We start from the raw sequence: 23,198 nt of genomic DNA on the forward strand, positions 1-23,198 counted from the left end.
GATGGATGAGGTGGGGCAAGGTGGGGGGGTGGAGGTGGAGGGTTACCAGCACTTCCTTTACATACTCCACACCCCCCCCTCCTCCTCCTCCTCCTCCCTTCCCCTCCCACTGCTCCCCAACCGACTCTCAGCAGAAAGTTTGGGATGGGAAACAGGAAAACAAGAAGAAGTGTGTGTGTGGGGGGGGGGGATTGACGCATCAATCTTCAGATGGAGCCTTTTGTTCAGTCGCCTTCAACCATTTGGGAATGGAGAGATGTGTGCGTTAGAGCTGACCAATGAATCGAAAAGAAATAAAGTCACAATGGCAATATTAACTTCTGCAATTTCCAACTTGCAGAGGCTGCAGTTAGAACAAGAGAGGAGCGTCCAAAACAGATTTCTGCACACAAGCTGTTTTAGAGCTGCAGGTAATCTTTGGTCCATGAATCAAAACCTTTCATCAGACTCAAACTCAGCGAATCCTGCACTGACATCTTTTTTTATAAACAAAGTTAAAGTTACAGTTTAAAATCGCAATTGCAATATCCTATCAAGTAATCGCAATTCGATTTTTTTTGTCAGTATATCTTTCAGCCCGAGTGTGTTTGCAGGTTTTCAATACAACCAAACACCACAGCAGCCGATTTCACCGATTAGCACACCTTCAACCAGAAATGAAGTGGTTATCCAATCCAAGAACGCCACGTCGAGACTCGTGTCCTTATGGAGAACGTTCTTCCCCAAGTCGTCTTGGGAGAGAAGGAAGTTCTGAAGAAAGCGAGCAGAGAGAACGCAGCTTTCCAGTTTGAGACGGACTTCTCGCAATCTATTAAGACGCTCAGCTGTTTCGCAGGCAATTTTCAACCGGCTCTGGACTAATGGTCGAACGCCGTTTGGACGTGGCGCGTCACTCCACCGTTCAATGCATCCTTAGCAGGCAAGTACAACTTCTGGAAGTTTATCCATCCTCAGTTCTGATGTTCTCTTGTTCTGAATTTATTATACTTCGGCCCTTAGATATGCCAAAAGCGTCATGGAGGACACCATAATGCACAAGAACGCAGATGAAGAGAGAAAGAAAGACCTGAGGAAATAATCAATAAAATCAGCTGCTGTAGTCTTGACTCTGTCCTCTTAGCACTTGATGGTTGAAGGTCTTCCATTCATCGTATCCACTACTGCGAACAGCGGATCAAGCCACTGAACTGAAGTAAAGACACCCAGACATGACATGGCAGACTCCCTGTGCCGTTGCAAATTTAATGAAAGCTTTTAAGACTCAATCAGAAAAGTCTATTGCCTCTGTCTAATCCCAGCTGAACAGAGGTAATAGTTGTAGATCTGAGAGAGAGGAAAGATAATGGAAAATCACTCACCAAGTAAGATCACAGAAAAGCACTGAATTTCTTAGGGGGGGAAACTGGCATCCAGGCCTGAAAGGATTTCTAAAGGGCAGTCGAGTCTTTTGAAGCTTTGTCTGAGATCGTCCGCTGCATGGCACACGGACCAGAAACAGTGATTGAACGACGACATTTAGGATTCCAGAAGAGAGGGACATCGGCTTCCTTTCAGTGCGGAGGCGTCGGCGAGGGTCGTGTCCCCCCCCCCCCCACCTCGGGCAGAGGACAAAAGGGCAAAATCTCTGGCTCTGGACTGCAGTTGTTTGCAGCTGGGGGCCCACGGCGGAGCCTGAGAGCCGGACTCCCTGCTGGGACCAAAGGCTCCCACACACACACAGCTAAATGTCAAGCCCAGCGGAGGAGGGTGAGAGAGTCGAGACCAGGAGAGAGGGGGGGGGGGGGAGGCAAAGACAAAACATGTTTTATGGTGGACGTGAACTTGGAAAAGGACAGAGCTCGACACTGTGACAGCGAGCGCGACCACGCACATTCCCCGACGGTCGCTGGAAAAGAACTCCCGACAATGCCGGCTCTCTTCTGCCGTCCCGTCTGCAAAAAAAACAAAAACACCGCCTTTCCTGCTTCTGTCGGCAAACAAGACTTTGCACCCAGCCGGCTAGAAGACCTGGCAGTTTTTCTGAGATTATGTTCTTACATTTCTTTTCTTTTTTTGGGGGGTCAAATATGCAGCCGAGCCTCTTTCACGTCGTCGAGCTCGTGAACGCGAAAGGAGCCGATTTTTTCAAAAGTGAACGGTGTTATTTTTGGCATTACCCAGAAACCCAGTTCACAGGAATAGAGTGAGGTTTTAGGACTTTCCCGGCATCCCGATACGCCCGTTCTCCAGAAGATTGTACACATTCTCCCCCCTCAAACATTTGGCTTGGTAATCCGAGCTTACAGTATATGAACACCTTTCCTTTCCTATATTTCACAAGTCACGTGAGGATTTAGCGGGTAAACGAGGCACAGAAACCTGATAAACAAAAGGAGCCTAAACCCTGATCTGCTCAGGTTTGGGTCGACTGACCTGTATTTCTTGTTACGAGTAGAAAAAGAAAAGCTTTGTCGCAGGTTTTCTTACCTCAGGATGAGAATTATTTAAAGTCCATGGTAAGCGGACTTGACCACTTTTTAAACATAATTTCCGATGCCGTTTCCAGATGTTATTGCGAGAGCAACGCAGTGTCACGCATGTTCACAGTTATATAGACAGGGTAAATTCACGTTTTCAGGCGATAATGCCATCAACACACTCCAAATGATTCTATACCGATTATATAAATATGTATGTAAATGCGCTGGCTGTTCAAGATCATTTCAAAATTATCTTCAGTTTGTAAGTTTAAATGATCTGACCTGTAGGGGTGCCGGGCAGCAAAAAACCAAAACAAAAATTCACATCATGATGATAGTGTTTATTTTTCTTAATGTGCTGACAGAGATCAATGGAGTTTTAATGGACCGCCTCGACTGGGCTACACCAAACAATGTCGTAAATAATTACATCAGACTTGAATTTGAGGCATTTTATTTCCACAGTAGTATTTAGAGTATCCACAAAAACAAGCTCTGTCACAATTAATTCAGTTAACTTGCCTCATTATGTGTTTAGAGGCCTGTTTTCATCCTCATGGCGCTCGACACACAGCCAACTCCCTGCCAGACAAAGACGCTGAACACAATCAGAGGAATTGCTTTTATTAGGAGTACAAATGAGAGGTTTAATAGACTTTGAGGCTATAAAAAGCAGGTTCCTGTCCAAGCCTCGCTGTAGCCTAAGATAAACATACAGGCTGTGTGTGTGTGTGTGTGTGTGTGTGTGTGTGTGTGTGTGTGTGTGTGTGTGTGTGAGTGTGTTTTGCGTTGGGGGGGAGGGACATCTGTCCGCATGTTCCCCTCACAGGTCGTCTCTCTCTCTCTCTCTCTCTCTCTCTCTCTCTCTCTCTCTTTCTAGTTGCAGCCAGTAATCATTTAAGAGGATCAGCGCTATTCCAGACAGCAGAGCACATCCACCTCCACGCCGCTCCGTCATCATCACAACACAACACGGGACACGTGGCACACGCGTGCGGCCCGCGGCGCCTCGGCCTCGGCGGTGCGTGCGTGCACCCGTGCATATGTGCAAAAGAGAAACGAGAACGATTACATAACGAGAGTTAAGAGCTGCAGAGGGTTTACGCTGCGATTAGAGACGAGGTTCGTTTGATTTCCGCTACAAGGCATTGTCTGACGGCGAGATGAAAAAAAATAAATAAATAAATGGTTGGCCTGGGCAAATTTAGACCAGAGGTTCCTGAAATCCTGCAGACTCTCAAAGTAGGGGTGCCAGGACCCCCAGGTATCCTTGAGGGAATTCCAGGGGGGTCTCCAGAAAAATGAGCAGCAGTTTAATGTCACAATTATTTCCCTCTGTGGAAGTTAGCGCAGTAAGAAAATGCATAGGGACACAGCTGTCACTCTTCACTCTATTGGCATCTCCTAATCCAGTGGGTCTCAAGCTGGGGGAGGTCGCGAGATGATTTATGGGACACTAAAAAACATTTCTTCCTTTCTCTTTTTTCCCCCCCTTGTGAAATACTGAACCGCTTTCAGTCTCTTGACTTCCTCTGATAATTAAATCAAATGCTCGTGAGTCGGATCCGCATCCGCTCCAAAATTTAATGGGTTCTTCCTTGGCCCACGCTACACCCTTCCACCGAGTTTCATGAAAATCGGGCCAGTAGTTTTTCGGTAATCCTGCTAACAGACAAACAAACAAACGGCACCGAAAACATAACCTCCTTGGCGGAGGTAACAAACTGAAAAGAGAAAATCATTCTTCGGCTGAATCGTTCACCACTTGACAAGGGAGCAAGGAGGCATCACTCTGGGGGATCATGAGCCAAAAAAGGCCCCAATCTACAGTATATTATACAGTTAAAATTCTGTACTATGTCATATCCACCAACAAAAAGCATCTTCTCAGATAGGGTTCTATTGGACAAAATGTTATTAAATGAGGTCCGTGGCCTAGAGCAGTGATTCTCAACCTTTTTCATATATATATATATATATTTTTATTGCTAGATATGATTTTGTCCAGAATCCCATGACTATCTGTATTGTAGGTAGAGAGATAACAGAGAAACTACGATGATCAAAACAGTCATTCTTCTACATTCTCTCATTGTGTTAACTTCTTGTAAATTAAATAATGGTGAAGTTTAACAATTTATCAATTTGCCGGGGACCCCCTGGAACCCCCTCAAGGACCTCTGGTGGTCCCCGGACCCCACGTTGAGAACCACTGGCCTAGAGGACATCGATTTGCAGGTACATTGACATGAAAAAGTCCGGGAACTGCTGGTTTAGGCAGTTGGATAATAAAACCGAACGATCCGAAACAGCTGAGTAATACCTAACCTTAGTGTGTGTGTGTGTGTGTGTGTGTGTGTGTCCCTGGTACCCGCAGTGTAAAATGGCTTTGGGCCAGCACATGAGGGGGGGGACCGAACTCCCTTCCCTCCCATCCAATAAAAGGGTTCTGCTCGACCCAACTTCCCCCCCCGGAGAATACCAACTCCTCCTCCATTAAACCGCTCCTGCTGAGCCCTTTGTGTCTGGACTTAATTACCCTGTCGGAGGAGCGTTTCATTTGGAGCCCGGCCTCTCCCCCCCCCCTCTCCCCCCCCCCGCCCCCCCCACCCCCCCACCTTTCATTACAGATGGGGCCTGGCCGCGGCGGGTCGAGAGGAAAACGCTTTCACCGGAGAAGAATGAAAAAAGTAAATATCCGTCGACGGTCTGTTGCCGAAGCGATCCCTACGCTTTGAATAAAAACTTCAAGTTTCAAAAGCGATCCGGTTCCCCTCTGGGCCTGTACGAGCTCGCTCATCGTGGTTTGGCTCTGGGTAAACCACTACCCCCCCCCTTTTCAAGCAGGATTAAGCTCACAAATATACCATTTCTTGGCCTCCATCCTCATGTCCTTGGTGGAGAAGTCTTCCCTTGGAGGTAAGGCAGTGGGAGTAAAGCCCATCTTAAAGGCTTCAATGAGTGGGAGCCACCTGCCAATCCCATTTTGATTTGTTGACGCTAATCCACGGCTCGCTACACGCCACCAGGTCAGCTGCAGGGTGTCGAAGCCCCCCCGAGTGCTGACTCAGGATCAGCTTCCCTGCCCCCGCCCCCCGGTCCCCCGTCCCTAATCTTGACCAATAGAGGAGCGATTGCAAACTGACTCCAGACCAGTTCTGAAAGGGAAACATCATCTTACAACACGCTCTTGCATGTGAGCGGACAGGGTCACCGCCACCGCCGCCAAGAGTCAATCCTCACCACAAACACAAGATACAATCAGCCGTTTATTTAACCACCAAACATTTCGGGTGTGTTCGCTTATCGTCTTTGACTCGTAAAAGACACAATAAGCTTTTCAACAAAGGTAAAGGTGTAATTTACTCCAACATACCAATGTTTTACAACCTCACAAAACATGTAAAACTTTGTGTGGCCACAACACGCTGTCCGTCCTCGTAAGTCTGACACTACAGAGATAAATGTGTTCAATCCAATGAATCACTATGTAAACAAAGTCAGTGGTGGGTACTGTCACAGATCAGGGCGTTAAACTTTGACAGTAGCTGGTCAGTCAGTCAGTCATTCCTGCCCGTTTACTTGGACAAAAGGTAACTAATATTTGCACTTGCCAAAGAAAACATGTCATGTTCTACGACAGCAGCAGATGAGACAACCTAACCTACAGATTCACACCACACAAAGCAGGGCAGAGCCAACAACAAAGTACTGCCCAATAGAGAGCTTTCAGGTGACGTAGTACGCTCTCTGGCGGCGGCCATATTGGAGGTCCTCAGAGCTCTTCAGCAACAGCGGCTGTGAAGAACTGGTTGTGTTTCTAAACGTACAACTTGTCCGTCTCAACAGAATTGAACAGACGGTTAATTTCTGTCTGTTTCTGACTGAACTGATCATTTCATCACTGATCCATCTGATTGATTTAGTGTTTAGATAATGTCAGCTTGTTAGCTAGCTAACCATAGCATCTGGTCAGCTAACCATCACTGTCTTGTTGTTAACACATCTGATTAGCACACTAGCTAACGTAGCTAGTAGCAGCTAGCGTTAGCATGTTCACATTAACATCAGTGTGTTTGCCGGCTAGTTAGCTAGCAAACAGTTTGTTCAGGTTAACTGAGCTGACTCTTCTCAAGCTACAACTCTTCATGTTTTGGAGTAGAGACTAGGGCTAAAGACAAGACAGTTTACTGTGTCACAGTAACCTACATTTGGAAACAAATCCACCTTATCACACTATTCACTTTTACTGAGAACGTTACTGAATGGATCTACAGCCACACCACAACAAGCTGACTCAGCTAGCTCTGGACCTAGCTGCTTGGTACACATTTACACTTTATTTGCACACAACCAACTCCATGACGGCACCAGCAGTGGTTACTAGTTTTGTGATTCAACTGCTTCTAAAAATATATATATCATTTTCAAAGTTTTCCAGCTCCATTTTAAAATTCCCTGCCTGTATAAAGCAGCGGCGTCAGAACTCAGTTGGCTGGTGAATCAGCAGCGTCACGCCTCCAACACACACACACACAAACACACACACACACACACACAGAGGCACGGCGTCCTTTAAGCTGCAGCGAGCCTGGCAGCATGCCCACGCTGAGGGATACCGTTTCTGCTGATCTCACACACACACACACACACACACCCGAAGGCCAGCCAACGGCAATGACATCATCCCTTCAGCCACAGCAAAGGCGTCCAGCAGACCGACCGTTTGAAATACCTGAGCAGACTACAGAACAAACCTGACCGTTGATCTTGCCCTCAGCTGCGTTTTTTTGAAAAATGATTTTGCTGTTGACGCTCAGCTCACACGCAAAACAGAACCGCATCACATTATCCGCACACTGAACTAACAAACTGGGGCGTGAAACCGTTGACAGAAAAGAGCCGACAGAGAGAGAGAGAGAGAGCTCTGTCACGAAACCGTCGCACAAACGCCGTCGTTTCAAATCCGAGTTTTGTCCCGCTGCCAGAAGCTGCCCAGGCGCCGTAATGGATACATTTTCTGAACTTTTAAGGAGGTGGAGACACAGTTGTTGGTTTTTTTTTTAAGGAAGAAGTTCTCCTCCTCCTTTACTGTCAACATGTCATTCATTTGGGATAAACATAGTTATAGTTTATTTGTTGTTTTTCCCGTGTCTTCACTGAGGATCTAAATAGCCTGTAATGCCAGTTAGTTAGGCCTTTAATATCTATTCAACATGCTTTTTTGTGTCTTCTTGGGCTTTGTTTTGTTTCCTTACGTTTTCATTTTGCTTCATACTGTATTGCATCCTTCTGTTTTGCGATTGATCATCGATTAGTTATATCTACAGTACTGTGCAAAAGTCTTAGGCACCCTAGCTTTTTTATATAAGATGTATCTTTGATGTTTATTTGTTGGATGGAGAAACTTTTCATTTCATTATTTTTGAAAGCATCTTTGCTTTATGGATGTTTTTTTACATGTGACTAAGACTTTTACAGTACTGTAGGTTCTGCCGTGTCAATCTGTTCTGCCGTTTCCATTTCTACCCAATCATCAAGGATTATTACTTTCAAAATCGGAAGACAAAACGCCCCCAAACACGCAGCAGCGGTGTTGCCATGTAACAGGCTTTATCAGGGTCAGTTCAGATAAGCCTTTGCAGCTGAGCGGCCATGTAGACCCCCAGACTCCCCCCTCATACCTCTCTCACACACACACACACACACACACACACTCCTCACAGAAGGTCAGGCCAAGGAGAGGTAATCGGGTGGAGGGGTCGCCACGTTCAGACAAACCAGCCACGCTCACTGGCCGATAATCCTGGTCATGTTGGGTGGGGGGGCGGTGTAAAACTGGGGCACCTTTCACCTTAATCAGGCTCATTAGCAGTAAGACACAGTGGGAGAAGCCTGTGCTCCTTTAGGTCCTCAGTGAGCAGCGGTCAGGCCCCCAGAGAGAGAGAGAAACCCACACTCTGATGAAAGGAGCGATAAAGAAAGGAGGTCGACTTTTTTCACAAAGTAGCACTAAAGAGGGAAAAACAGAGAAATGAGCATAAGAAAAAAATCTCAATCCTCAGACCGTACATTTAGTTCAGTTTGTAAGAAGCAACAACAACAACAACCACAAACTGTCTGACTCGCCTCTCCTCAGAAACTGACATTATCACACCTGTTGTGATCAAGACCTGGAAACTGTTTTTAGAATAAATCCGCTAAACAGGTTGACGTTGTGCATCGCTAAAAAAACGAATCTAATCTCACAAAATGACTTTTGGCATCAAAGTAAAACACTATCCAGACTAGAGCTGCAATGATTAATCGATTAGTTGTCAACTATTAAATTAATCGCCAACTATTTTGATAATCGATTAATCGGTTTGAGTAATTTTTTAAGAAAAATAAGTCAAAATTCTCTGATTCCAGCTTCTTAAATGTGAATATTTTCCGGTTTCTTTCCTCCTCTATGACAGTAACCTGAATATCTTTGGGTTGTGGACAAAACAAGACATTTGAGGACGTCATCTTGGGCTTTGGGAAACACTGATCCACATTTTTCACCATTTTCTGACATTTTATAGACCAAACAACTAATCGATTAATCGAGAAAATAATCGACAGATTAATGGACAATGAAAATAATCGTTAGTTGCAGCCCTAATTTTGAGTAATTACTTTCTGATAGCAGAATGTACTGGTGCATCTGGAAGGAAACACTTCATATGACACAACTATGAAACAAACAGGAGTTGCAGCTGATCTGAAGCCATATTCAACACTCTTGTGAGCACAGCTGACCTAAATTTATGAAAGACAGGAGAAGAACTGGTCTGTAGAATCTGATAGCCGCATGACCGAGAGATAAGTCTGGTTCATGTGGTTCAGCGAGGGCCGCCGAGGTCGTTCAGTCCGGTCCAGCAGTTTCAGCAGATCATCACCCAAGAAACAAGTGAAAAGACTCGCTCCAAAAATGAGACAGACAACACTGGAAGATGCCTACTTTGACTTAATGATTGACAGCTCAAACCTAAAGCTAAAGGATTTTCAAAAGGTTAAGTCCTTGGTTGACAAAGTGGTAACATTTTAACAGACTGGATCTTCTCTGTTTTAGAGATGCTGAATGATTAACTACAGTCATGCTGAAACGATTAGTCGACAGACAGAAAACTGAATTATTATAATTTTGATAATCAATCGTTTTAGTCATTTATCAAATAAAAGTACCAAACATTTTCTGGTTACAGCTTCACAAATGCCAATAAGATTTGCTGCTTTTCTCTGTTTCATATCATTATAAAATGAATACTTTGGGGTTTTTTTGCTCTGCTGGTCAGACTAAGTAAGAAACTTTAAGAATCATTTTGGGTTGTGGTAACTTGTGATGGGCATTTGTCATTATTTTTGACATCTAAAAATGTTTTTTTTTTTCCCTGAAATGGATACGCAGCATTTTGGAAACGAGCTCTTCAAAGAAACTCAAAACATGTCACACATCCGAATCACCTCAGAGGAACAATACACAACGTCAGCTCTATTTCCTGTGTCACCATTTACAGTCTTAATAGGGCCTATGCTGCACCCCCCTCCCCTCCCCAGCACCCCCCTCCCACCCGCTGATCCCTCATTTCCCCCCCACCAGTCCCTTTCTGTAAGCTGTACCCTAAATAAATGAGGGGTAATCCACGATTTCATTATCATCTCCATTGTGTCCACATGCAGCGTCGCAGCCCATATGTGCCACGTGGAGGTTAAGCCTCCCCGCCTCATCCGTGGCATCGTGTGTGTGTGTGTGTGTGTGTGTGTGTGTGTGTGTGAGCCCTGGCAGCACTGAAACGTGGAGGCCTGATGCCAAAGATCAAGCAGATGGTGATTATGAAGATCGAGGGAATCGGGGTTTCTACTCATGCGTGCGTTCATTCATTCAGTGCTGGCTCCAGGTCAGTGACGGCTTTGTCTGGAACCAAACGACATTTATTCTGTCAATGATCTGAAGTGAGAACCGATCACACCACGATTCAGACCGCAGGTACAGCTCGATCACACCTGCAGTTTCTTTGGTCCGAACAAAGGTGGAAAACTTCACTTTGCTGTAGTTTTGTGTTTGGTTTGTTCAGGTGCACACACTGCCCAGTTAACAGGCAAGCCAAGGTTTGTAAACAGAAGTCACATGACTCACAAGCAGCTCCTTCACTGGACAGTCATCCCACCAGCATCCCTGATCTAATGGCGCTTTTCCACCGCATGGTACCGGCTCGACTCGACTCTACTCGCCTTTTTTGGTTTTCCACTGGCCAAGTACCAGGTACCAAGTACCATATTACGTAGTACCTGGTACTTTTTTTCGTAGCACCTCCTTCGAGGTTCCAAGCGAGCTGAGGCGATACCAAACGGTGACGTAAAAACACTGCAGACCACTGATTGGTCAGATCGTCATCGCGACACGGGACGTATATGCTAACGTTAGCTACCAGGTTAGCGGTTAGCTTACCCTCTTGCGTCGCCTTGAGCAGCCAGAGAGCAGTCTGCTGTCTCGCTGCCTTCAGCCTCTTCTGAAATAAAAATCTGTTTCCTTGCTGTGACTAACAGCCACATACCGAGAATCAAGAACACCATCGCTTCAATATCCTCCATTGTAGCTGTGTGTTGCGTTTCATGCAGCGTCGCAGCGTCGCTATGATGACCAGTTTGGGGGGTGGGGCACATTGAGGGGGTACTATCTGCAGTGGAAAACCAAAGTGGTACTACCAAAAGCGAGTAGAGTCGAGTCGAGTTGAGTTGAGCCGGTACTATGCAGTGGAAAAGCGGCATAACTGGAAATTATTGGGTGTGATGCAGTGGATCAGGTGTGAGTTTAAGCATGAGAGAGTGCAATGCTAGTGTAGATGTAGCATAGATGTGTATAGATCTGATCAGCGCTGAAACGATTAGTTGATTTATTGATTAGTCAACTGACAGAAAATTAATCGATTCTAATTTTGATAATTGTCATTTATCAAGTAAAAACCCGACATTTGCTGGTTAAAGCTTCACAAATGCTACGATTTTCTTGCTTTTCTCTGTTTTATATCATTATAAAAATTTAAATTTGGGGTTTTTTTGGCTGCTGGTTAGACTAAAGTAAGACTATAGACTAAATGATTAATCGAAAAAATAATCATTAGATTAATCGATGATGAAAATAATCGTTAGTTGCAGCCCTAGATCTGATTAATGCTGAAGGCGTGGGCGCGCACGTGTGTGTGTGTGTGTGTGTGTGTGTGTGACCCAATACCTCCCTTTTCCTCCTGTATCCACGCTTGGTTTCTATATAGATGCTTACACACACATACAAGCACAATTTATAGTTATGTCACATGCTGTGTACTGGTAAATTTAAAAATCAAGTGACCTGCAGTAAAATCATCACACTGGAAAAATGTAATCCACGGCCCGAAAAATCACATGACTACTTCTTCTTCTGTGGCACCAGCATGAAATAAAGCTTGTGTGTTGTTGTCCTGTCTGAGGCTCTGGAGGGACAAACTGATGCCCGGCCAAAAACACAAAAACAGAAAAACAGAAAAACACACCGCCCCATAAACACATCAGCGGCCGGGCAGGCGGCGTGTGAAGCGTCCCGCCCGGGGGACACCGGACCGGAGGGTTCACGTCTCTCTGCAGGAAACACCTGCCAGGCCTTCACTCCGTCCTCCTTCCCCCAGCAGGAAGCCAGGAGCGGCACATTTAGAAGAAGACTTCATATTTCATGTGTTCTGCTTGAGTGTCAATGAACAATAAAAACAGACCAGAAAGAGAAGATAATGCTGTTTGGGGGACGCTTTTAACCAAAGCCCCAAACAGATCCATAAGAGCATACTGTTTTTAGCATGGGAGCAGGAATTGAACCTGCAACCCCCTCTGTTAGTGCCTTGCTCTTCCTATTGAACTACACAGCAGGGTTGAGGGTCAATCCATGAATGAACTCATCAATTCCAATTCAACTGAGGAATTGGAATTTGAAAAAACCCACAGGAAACAGAATTGGAATTGAACTGGATTTTGAGGAAGTTGAATTTAATTCAATGAAATATTGTGAAATTTCATGGGTTTTTTTTCTTTCCACATATGTGAGATCACATGTCATGTAGTGTTACATACAATCAAATGAATACTGAATATCATAACATGTTAAAGGAACCTTTGAGTAGGGCTGGGCGATATGGTTGAAATCAATATCACGATAATCATAAGGATTTTTCTCAATATCAATATATATCACGATATGGTTCATGTATGCAAAATCACGTTAAATAATCAAATGAATGTTCATCTCATTGAACCGAATGGTAATGTTAGGTGTGATGTCAAACAAAACAGAAATATTCAAATAATATTCCTACCATACCTCATTTTATGAGAGTTTTGAAGTAAAATTTGCTTGTCATCATCAATTCAGACAGCAGAAATGTGTGTCACGATATCAAAATATCTTCATATCATCATGATATGAGTCCACTGAAAGACGATAAACGATAATATTGAATTATCGCCCAGCCCTGCCTTTGAGCTGGTATTTGATGCAGAACATGTAATGGTAATCCATACATTATGACTGAATGTGTTTGATTTGTTGAACTGTTAAATGTGAACTTATAATGTTTAGCGAGTAGAGACAAACTCTCTTAGGCTATATTAGAAGTGGAATTTAATGGAATTCAGTTCACAGTTCACATTCTGTTTCCTTACAGCTGGGTGACAGTCACATTCACACTTCCAACTACACTAATTTAAATGTACCATGCATTCTCAATTCAGTTCATGAATGGATCCAACCTGCTACACAGGACCACAAGATCCACTCCATCCTTTCAGCCGCTGCAATTCCCCATTATATTAAATGTGAAACCTCAGCAGCCATCCACCACAGTGAATCTCAAGTTATATTTGCACCAGTCAAAAACTGCTGATCCCCCATACTTTTCCTGTGTATGCCTACCTGCCAATCAAGGATGCATATGCGCATGCTTCAGACTACAGACTGTTGTTTCAGTCAGTCCGAGCACGCACGGGCCTGTCAATGCCAATTACTGAGCAGCATTATGTAATGCTGAAACCAGCGCAGAGCAGGGATGCATATTGATCTAAATTGGACTCATCATCACAATCAGATTATAGATCATGCCAGAGAAGTGGAAAGTGAATCGTTTCCCATCCAATAAAGTCATAAAAGTCAATCTCGTCTCTTTGGGTGGAGGTGAATGACACTAAAGATAGGCTTTAATCTGATTGGCAGGCGGTACAACCTTAAAACAAACCGTTCAAATATAGCTCACTTCTTAGTTTGTAAGACTGGCAGCTTGCCAACGCAGCCGCTCTTTATTTTCTGAGTCCGACTTTTAAGACAGCAACACAAAGCTGGAGCTCAATAACCGGAGAATATAACGGTGTTTTAAACATTTTTTTTCCCCCGGAATACTGTCATGTTAAACGGCGCTGCTTCCACGAGGCTTCCTCATGGATGTGGAGGAGGAGAAACGGGAGAAAATCTGCAGTGAAAGAAGTGAAAGTTTTCCGGCTAACTTTCCCCCCCCCCGATAACGTCCGCTGTGAGACAAAAGTAAAGTTCCCAACTCACCAGCTCCGAAGTGACAGAGAAGCTTCACGGCAGAACTCGGGTTAGTTTCCTCCGTTTTTAAAGTGTTGGGGGAAATCCTCGTCTTTGCGTCTCTTCTGGCTGTTGCTGGATGTTGCTCATGTTTTCCAGACTTCACTCCTCCGCCGCCGTTGCTGTTGTGGTTTGTGTGTGTGTGTGTGTGTGGGCAGCGCTGTTCGAACCAGCCAATCAGAGCGCTCCGTGGGCAGGGGGCGGGGCCACGGACTCACCTGAGTGTCATCTTACTGAGTGATGAAAAGCCAGCAGCATCAATTAAATGTGTTTGTTTTGCATTGAAATTAAAGGTTCTGTCAACATCCAACTTGAATTAACTAATTATAAGAAGGGTATAAAAACATATAAATCTTCCCTTTTTCCTATTTCTGTGCTATTTATTTATTTTACTGCCATTGTCCCCCCCGTATTTTTAACTGACTTGAAAAGGTTTTTAAAGTCTTGACTTGAGATCTTGTGTTTGTGTAAATGACTTCTGTGTTACGATGCATTGATTTGGTTCTACTGGATGCAGAGGTGAGGACTTGAGTCACATGATGTGGACTCGAGTCACAGTTTTAGTATCTTGAGTCTTGACTTGATGCATGAAGAGAAGACTTGAGACTTGACTTGGGTTCTGGTGACTTGGGACTTGACTCTGACCTAAAAAAAAAAGGTTTCTAAAGTCTTGACTTGAGATCTCGTGTTTGTGTAAATGACTCAGACTGAAAGTGATGAGATTTTATTCCAGCAGACGACTGAATTTAAATTCTGTTTTCTGAATTTGTATGGAATGATTGAATTTATTGAAGTTGAAACTGATTATAGAAATCAAACTCATGATGCTCTTACCAAGTTTTTATCCTATTAAAACCATATTGCATTGAAAAGTCCTAGATATTTAGTTTTCTTTAAGATATTAAATTGATACTGGACTCTTGATTTGTTCTGACTTGACTTGCTGTTCTACATTTAGACTTGAGACTTGACATTAAAGACATGGACTTGACTTGGTAATCTACATTTAGACTTAGAACTTGACTTGAGACTGATTTGACTCTAGTGAAGTTGACTCAATCACACCTCTGCCAACAGGTAAAAAACCCACTGGCCTACTGAAATAGTTAAAATGAGGAGGAATGACTCTCTTTACATTCAGCAGGTGTGTGTTGGGTTTCAGCCGCACCCTTCCCATTGTGCAGTGAAACTATGGCGGCCTCCAGTTATCCCTTTTCTGTTATAAATACTTCAGGAAACAGCCAGTCCTCCAGCTGCTGAGCGGCCGGCCGGCCAGCTGACCTGCCCACTCCTGAAACTGGATACTGGACTGTTGTTCAGGGAGGGAACAATTGGTTTTTCCCCCAACACACACACACACACACACAGCTGGTACCAGTCAAAGACCAATGTGCTCATTGACTTGAGGAAAACTTTTGTAATTTGTGAAGAATTAAAGCTGAATTTGTTTTGTCTTTACAGTACTGTAATAATGTCTCTTGTGTTGGTGAGTAGATGAAACATTTGCCTTGTGTCTGAGTTGAGCAAACTGCAGGTTTTACTGCAAAAACCACAACGACCCCACCCACCCACCCACCGAAGTACAAATTAGTGACAGTGTCAGAAAAATGGTAATTCTCTTAAAAACCCTGTAGTATTCTATTTCTTCTTTCTAGTATTATATATATCTTGTTCCCATATTTTTGAAGGGTGAGGCTTGCTGATGGTAACTGGTCTGCTATTCATTTTCAGATCAAAATACAGAAGTAGGGTCAATTTGGCCAGGTAGAAGAATTATAATTAACTGCATAATTTGTCAAATAAAACCTGGTATTGGTTGTTACTGATGTTTCCAGGTCTTCTAATGATCTCTCATTATGAACAAAATTTGAAAAGTTAGGTTGTTTTTTTAAATCTTCCTCTCTCCCAAATAACCACAACTTATACTCATTAATCAGTGACCATCCTCAGTATCTGATTGAAAGGCCATTGCCTAATATTCAAGTTTCACTAATTTAAACCCCAAACCTCAAGAGTTTGAGTTCTGTACCAAAGGATTCATCCAACTTAGTGTGGGACGGGCTCACTGGGGGTTAAACTCAGCAGAGAGTCTAAACAAGAGCTATTATTTGCATTTATTTGCACTGTCTCTATAGTTTTATATTATGTACATTACATTTATTTTATCTTATTACAGCTTTTCTTGTATTATCTTCCTGTATTTGATTTCCTTGGTACTGTTCTGCCAGTTGCTGCTGTGGCACCTGGATTTCCCCAAGGGGATTAATAAAGTGCTGTCTTATCTTATCTAATGTTATGTTATCTTAATTTAAGGTGGATTTTCTGTGTGTCCACCTTAAATTAAAGCTTGGATTGTGGTCAGGGTGCTGAAGTCTATTCTGGGGCCCCAAGCAAGGAGAAGATGGTGGAGAAGGTGGCGGCCTAGAGGCTGAAGAAGTGGGTTTGTGACTGGTTTTTTTTTTTCATATTCTGTATTATTTATGTTTATATTTATGACTTTTTGACTTGCAGTACTTCCTCTTAACCTATCCCTATTATTTCCCTATTATTTTTCTCCATGTTTATGTTTATTGTATGCACCTCCATACCAAGGCAAATTCCTTGTATTGTGAAAACTTGGCAATAAACCTGATTCTGATTCTGAAAGTGTCTCTGGTTTGAATGAGACCCAGACTTTTTTTTTTTTTTTTTTTTGCATTTTCACCTTTATTCAACAGTTCAAAGTTGAGGTAGACAGGAAAGACTGAGGGGGGGTGAGATGTAACAGAGGTCCCAGGCCGGATTCAAACCCAGGACGCCTTAGACCACTGATCCACCAGGACGACCCAGACCCAAACTCTGAAAAGTGTAAAAAATGAAAAAGAAACATGAGAATCAGTCATCCCTACCTCAGAAATCACCGTTGAGGCGCTCTTGAGCAAGGCAGTAACAGCAGTAAACTGTTGATTCAGTCTCCATCTTTGTCCCTCAGCCTCACTGTGGTGTTTCTGCTCTGCTCTTCCCACAGATCACCTGTCAGTCAAACAGGTCAGTACAGCTGGAACACTGATGTACAAAAAAAAAAGGAAAATAGAAAATAATAATACAAATAGATAAATAATAGCCTACAATAATTATACAAACATAAATAAATTATAAATAAAAACAAAAAAAATAGAAGAATATATATAATAAAACATGCAAAAAGAATAACTAAAAAATAATAGTTCTATGTTTTTTTGTTTGTTTTTTTAACAAACCTTCTGTATACCACAATGTATTTAACCCTACACACTTCAGGTCCAACCCATAACACTGAAACACAAGTGCCATCTAGTGGTGAAAATGGACATACACACACACACACACACACACACACACACACACACACACACACACACACACACACACACACACACACAATTCTTACTACATTAAAGGCAATAACAACACAACTCAATCTACACTTTACATTCACATTTTCATGTGCTTGGGTCTCAGGATAGGAGACTAAATTTGCTGCTGAGAAAAACATCTTGAAAAATCATTCTTTCAATTCAACAAAGCAGAGTAGAAAAACACTTGAGTCACATAATTTAACACCTTAGAGTTAAACATGCTGCTACAGAACAAACAGCAAGTTATAAGTCGAACATCTTTACATGTTTATTCATGGTTCTAAAGCAACATCTGATTCACCTCATTCAACTTGGTTCACGGTGCTTTTTTTCTTCTATATTAATTTTAAATATTCATAAATCCTTGAAATGTTTAATAGAAACTGAGAAACTACAAAATAATCAAATAGTCAATCAAAATATTAGACTGTTTTAGATTTAGATAAAGTTTGGAGCTCGTGTTCAGCTGCAGCCTCAGGCTCAGTGGAAGATTGATGGTTCAAATCCCAGAAAGAGAAACACTCTGCCCCGGTAACTCCATCTGCTGCTGAGCTGCTGAGCTGCTGAGCTGCTGAGCTGCTGAGCTGCTGAGCACGGCACTGCAGCACAGGACAGGACAGGACAGGACAGGATAGGATAGAATGGGACAGGACAGGACAGGACAGAATAGAATAGAATAGAATAGAATAGGACAGGACAGGACAGGACAGGATAAGATAGTATAGGATAGGATAGGATAGGATAGGATAGAATAGAGTAGAATAGAGTAGGATAGAATAGAATAGGACAGGACAGGACAGGATAGGATAGGATAGGATAGAATAGAGTAGAATAGAGTAGGATAGAATAGAATAGAATAGAATAGAATAGAATAGAATAGAATAGAATAGGACAGGACAGGACAGGACAGGACAGAATAGAATAGAATAGAATAGAATGGGACAGGACAGGACAGGACAGAATAGAATAGAATAGAATAGAATAGGACAGGACAGGACAGGACAGGACAGGACAGGACAGAATAGAATAGAATAGAATAGAATGGGACAGGACAGGACAGGACAGAATAGAATAGAATAGAATAGAATAGAATAGGACAGGACAGGACAGGACAGGACAGAATAGAATAGAATAGAATAGAATGGGACAGGACAGGACAGGACAGAATAGAATAGAATAGAATAGAATAGGACAGGACAGGACAGGACAGGATAAGATAGTATAGGATAGGATAGGATAGGATAGGATAGAATAGAGTAGAATAGAGTAGGATAGAATAGAATAGGACAGGACAGGACAGGATAGGATAGGATAGGATAGAATAGAGTAGAATAGAGTAGGATAGAATAGAATAGAATAGAATAGAATAGAATAGAATAGAATAGAATAGGACAGGATGGAATAGGATAGAATAGAATAGGATAGAATAGAATAGAATAGAATAGAATAGAATAGAATAGGACAGGATAGAATAGGATAGAATAGAATAAGACAGGATAGGATAGAATAGAATAGAATAGAGTAGGATAGAATAGAATAGAATAGAATAGGATAGGACAGGACAGAATAGGATAGAATAGAATAGGACAGGATAGAATGGAATAGGATAGAATACAATGGGATAGGATAGAATATAATAGGATAGGATAGAATAAGACAGGATAGGATAGAATAGAATAGAATAGAACAGAGTAGGACAGGATAGGATAGAACAGGATAGGGTAGATAGGATAGGATACAATAGAATAGGATAGAACTGAATAGGACAGGATAGGATAAGATAGATAGAATAGAATAGAATAGAATAGAATAGAATAGAATAGAATAGAATAGGATAGGATATAATAGAATAGAATAGAATAGAATAGAATAGAATAGGACAGGATAGAATAGGATAAGATAGAATAAAATAGAATAGAATAGAATAGAATAGAATAGAATAGGACATGATAGGATAGAACATGATAGGATAGAATAGAATAGAATAGAATAGAATAGAATAGAATAGAATAGAACAGAACAGAACAGAACAGGATAGGATAGGATAGGATAGGACAGTACTTTATCCCTGAGGGGAAACTGCAGGATATTATGGGATAGCACACTAATGAATAATAAACAATGTACACATGAGTAATAAAATAAAAATAGAACGGCTTTCATTTAGCCGTTCTATTTTTATTTTATTACTCATGTGTACATGTGTACAGAGAGAAGACAAGAATACAAAACAGGTCCAGAAGGTAAAGAATTACATAATGTCACTGCAGCATAATGTCACTGCTAGCATTTATAAAATATATCTCTATATATATCTCTATATATATCTCTATATATATCTCTATAAAGCCCTGAACTCTTTTGTGCCAACATCTGTTACACTGTTAGATGAAAAAACTCATCTTGGGACTCAAACAGATGAAGACTGTTATATTTATATAACTCTCTGATATGTTATATATATATATATTTTTATATTTTTATTTGGATGGTGCATTGTCTTATTGTGTGTTTATCTATTACAATTGACATTATTGATAACCTTCATGTGTTTCACTTGGTTTGTTTTTTACTGTCTAAGTTATTCAGCTGCTAGCTACTACAATATTTTATTCTATTCTATTCTATAAGTATAAAGTATATAGGTATCGAGTATAAACATGTATGATAATGTAGTACCATATATGCCAAATATATACAAATATAAATGTATAAACATAACCGTAACTAGTCAGTCATGTGGGTTAAAGACCTTTAATCAGAGGGTGAGGACATGATAATACACCTACATGTATTATCTTATACCTTCATCAGAGTGAAGAGTGTGGTGACTGTAATAAATGAACAGGTGATTATAACCAAATGACAGCCACAGCCAATGGGCGGTGTGTATATGGTAGAGCAGTGATTCTCAACCTTTTTCATATCAAGGACCCCTAATTTAGTCCACATTAGGGACTGATGAGATTTTGTCTCTCGAACCCAAATCTGAGAATATTTTTTATTGTTAAGATATGATTTTGTCCAGAACTCCATGACTGTCTGTATTGGAGATAGAGAGATAACAGTGAAACTATGATAAAATAGTAATTTTTCTACATTCTCTTATTGCAAATGAAATAATGGAGAAGTTAAACAATTGATCAATTTGCTGGGGACCCCCTGGAACCCCCTCAAGGACCCCTGGTGGTCCCCGGACTCCATGTTGAGAACCCACTGTGATAAAGCACCAGTCACTGCTATTCAGTGGTCACCAGTAGAAGCCTGGTTGGACTGGGCAGCTCCCAGTGGTGAATGTGTGTTGTAGCAAACTGTTTGTGAACTCTTGGAGTTAAACTGTTAAACCGGTGAGACTGTTGTCATGGCATTAAGAGCCCTGTCAATCAACGAAACCTGCAGACAGTGTTCCAACAGGGGGCGCCACATGCTGATGATGTACTCTGGATTTAAAATTTCTAGATCAGAGAGGATTTTCTGCCCATTCTTCCCAGTATGTTTGTGTGTGTGTGTGTGTGAACACTGCACTGTCTACACACACCTGCACATTTAACACACAGAGCTGGACAGTCCCAACAGGACAGGGATTGGTTTTATTTCAGTATCGATACTCTTCCGTACATCATGTCTGTAAAAAAACATTTTCCAAACTCAGTAATCTGCTCTGCAAAGCTAAAGGACATTAACTATAAGACCAAGACAGAGTGAAACTGAAAAATAAAAAAGAGAAAATTGGCTTCATTATCTTCCTCTTCATCATCTCCTGTCCTCACAAAAGTATTCTTCGTACAGAAATTGATAATATTTATTATTTTGTAGGAATAATAGGTGTCAGTTTTGTTCAAATGAAATCTAAACTTGAGGTATGACGTTTACCTTTGTAGGGCAGAGTCATATATATTGTATTTGCCCGGCTTTAAAGATAAAGAGCGGCACATGTAGTCCACATTCCCTGAAGCACATCTCATCTTTCATAATCACCTCACCCAAAGAAATGAGCAGAAATTAAAGTCATTTTGTCACAAAGGAACACTTCTCAGCTCATCATATAAAGGACAATAAAACACAAATTAATTTCCGTTTCCAATTTCCTTCCCTGGACGTGGCATAATTGGAAAGTTCGTAACTGCAGAGGGTTGGAGGTGACACACACACACACACACACACACACACACACACACACACACACACACACACACACACACACTCAAACCAGAGAACCACACAGTACAATCTAGTAATATACAGATCTATGCTGCTGGTCACAGGACAGAGACACCAATGCCTTGCTCAAAGGCACTTTAAGAGTTGTGGTTGAGGGAGACTTGAGACTCGACTTGACTTGGGTTCTGGTGACTTGGGACTTGACTCTGACTTGTACTCTGATGACTTGAAAAGGTTTCTAAAGTCTTGACTTGAGATCTTGTGTTTGTGTAAATGACTTAGATTGAAAGTGATGAGATTTGTTCCAGCAGACGACTGAATTTAAATTCTGTTTTCTGAATTTGTATGGAATGATTTAATTTATTGAAGTTGAAACTGATTCTAGAAATCAAACTCATGATGCTCTTACCAAGTTTTTATCCTATTAAAACCATATTGCATTGAAAAGTCCTAGATATTTAGTTTTCTTTAAGATATTAAATTGATACTGGACTCTTGATTTGTTCTGACTTGACTTGCTGTTCTACATTTAGACTTGAGACTTGACATTAATGACATGGACTTGACTTGAATGGACCAAACCCTGGTAGGGAGGACAACTTTGTTTTAGTCTGCACAGGAAAAACCAAGTCAAATTGTATTCCTGCATGTTCCAGTTTGTCTCAGATAACACACACACACACACACACACACACACACACACACACACACAAAACCAAAGCAGTTGCTGTATCATATTTTTGAGAAAGTTTTATTTGTTTGCAGTTTTGCAGATTTCAACCAAACCCTATTTCACAACCACAGCAGTGTGAAATAAAAGTAGAAAATATTTATTCAGACACTTTGGGGGCCCTCCTCAGCTTGGGACCCTGGGTGGTCAGTACCCCCCACCCCCCTCATTACACCCCCTCTCCCCACCTCCCAGCATGCATCTGTCTCAACTGTGACTAAACCCAGTTTAAAATCCCTCAGCTGCTTCCTGCAAGCACAGCATGTCCCTAAACCACTGAGGTGAATCAATCCTGTCTTGTTTTTTTTTTGTTTTTTTTTAATACATTAGGCCCGGCTGCCAGAAGATGGAGCCGTTTTCCACCATATAAGTCGGGACCCCAACTTCCAAAAAAAAAAAAAAAAAGTGCAGGAACCTGAGGCGTGGAGGAGCGGGGGGGGGGGCAGGGAGGTGTGAGGACGTTATGTGCTGTTAGCGTCCCACTGGGATCTTTTGTCCGGGTGCGTGGAGGCAGTTTGGGGGGGGGGGGGGGGGCGACCGGCCCCCGTTTGCACCACATGCCACGGAAGACCTGGCTGTCACATCAGATGAGAGCCTGGATGTGACGGCATCAGTGACGACGCAGCACCGCAACACGCTGCACGCGCACAGCCGGTCACCGCACACTCACCCGCCGCCGCTTCAGCTGCGGTTCAGACGGTCGGCTGCCGCTGGAGAGGGTAAACCCCCCAGAAAACCCCCCAGAAAACCCCCACAGCTCAGCCCGCTTTTTAGTGGCAGGACACAGTTTACTCACACTGATATAAATATTTATGACATGAATTCACAGCATACGTCAGAGT

At 42.3% G+C, this 23,198-nt stretch overlaps 1 protein-coding gene across 1 annotated transcript in view; it reads right to left on the minus strand.

Annotated features, from left to right (window-relative positions):
- Positions 1–14,119, minus strand: part of LOC139652390 (GAS2-like protein 3) — a gene marked incomplete at its 3' end in the record, with an annotated part of 34,767 nt that extends 20,648 nt beyond the window's left edge. Inside the window, exon 1 of the mRNA XM_071529449.1 lies at positions 14,059–14,119. The remainder of the gene's footprint in view (positions 1–14,058) is intronic.
- Positions 14,120–23,198: the final 9,079 nt, after the last annotated feature.

This window comes from Centroberyx affinis, unplaced genomic scaffold (genome assembly GCF_046629955.1).
Source record: "Centroberyx affinis isolate AG114_WGS23_722 - 3 ecotype Tasmania unplaced genomic scaffold, CSIRO-AGI_Caff_v1 ptg001791l_1, whole genome shotgun sequence".
Taxonomy (NCBI): Eukaryota; Metazoa; Chordata; class Actinopteri; order Beryciformes; family Berycidae; genus Centroberyx; species Centroberyx affinis.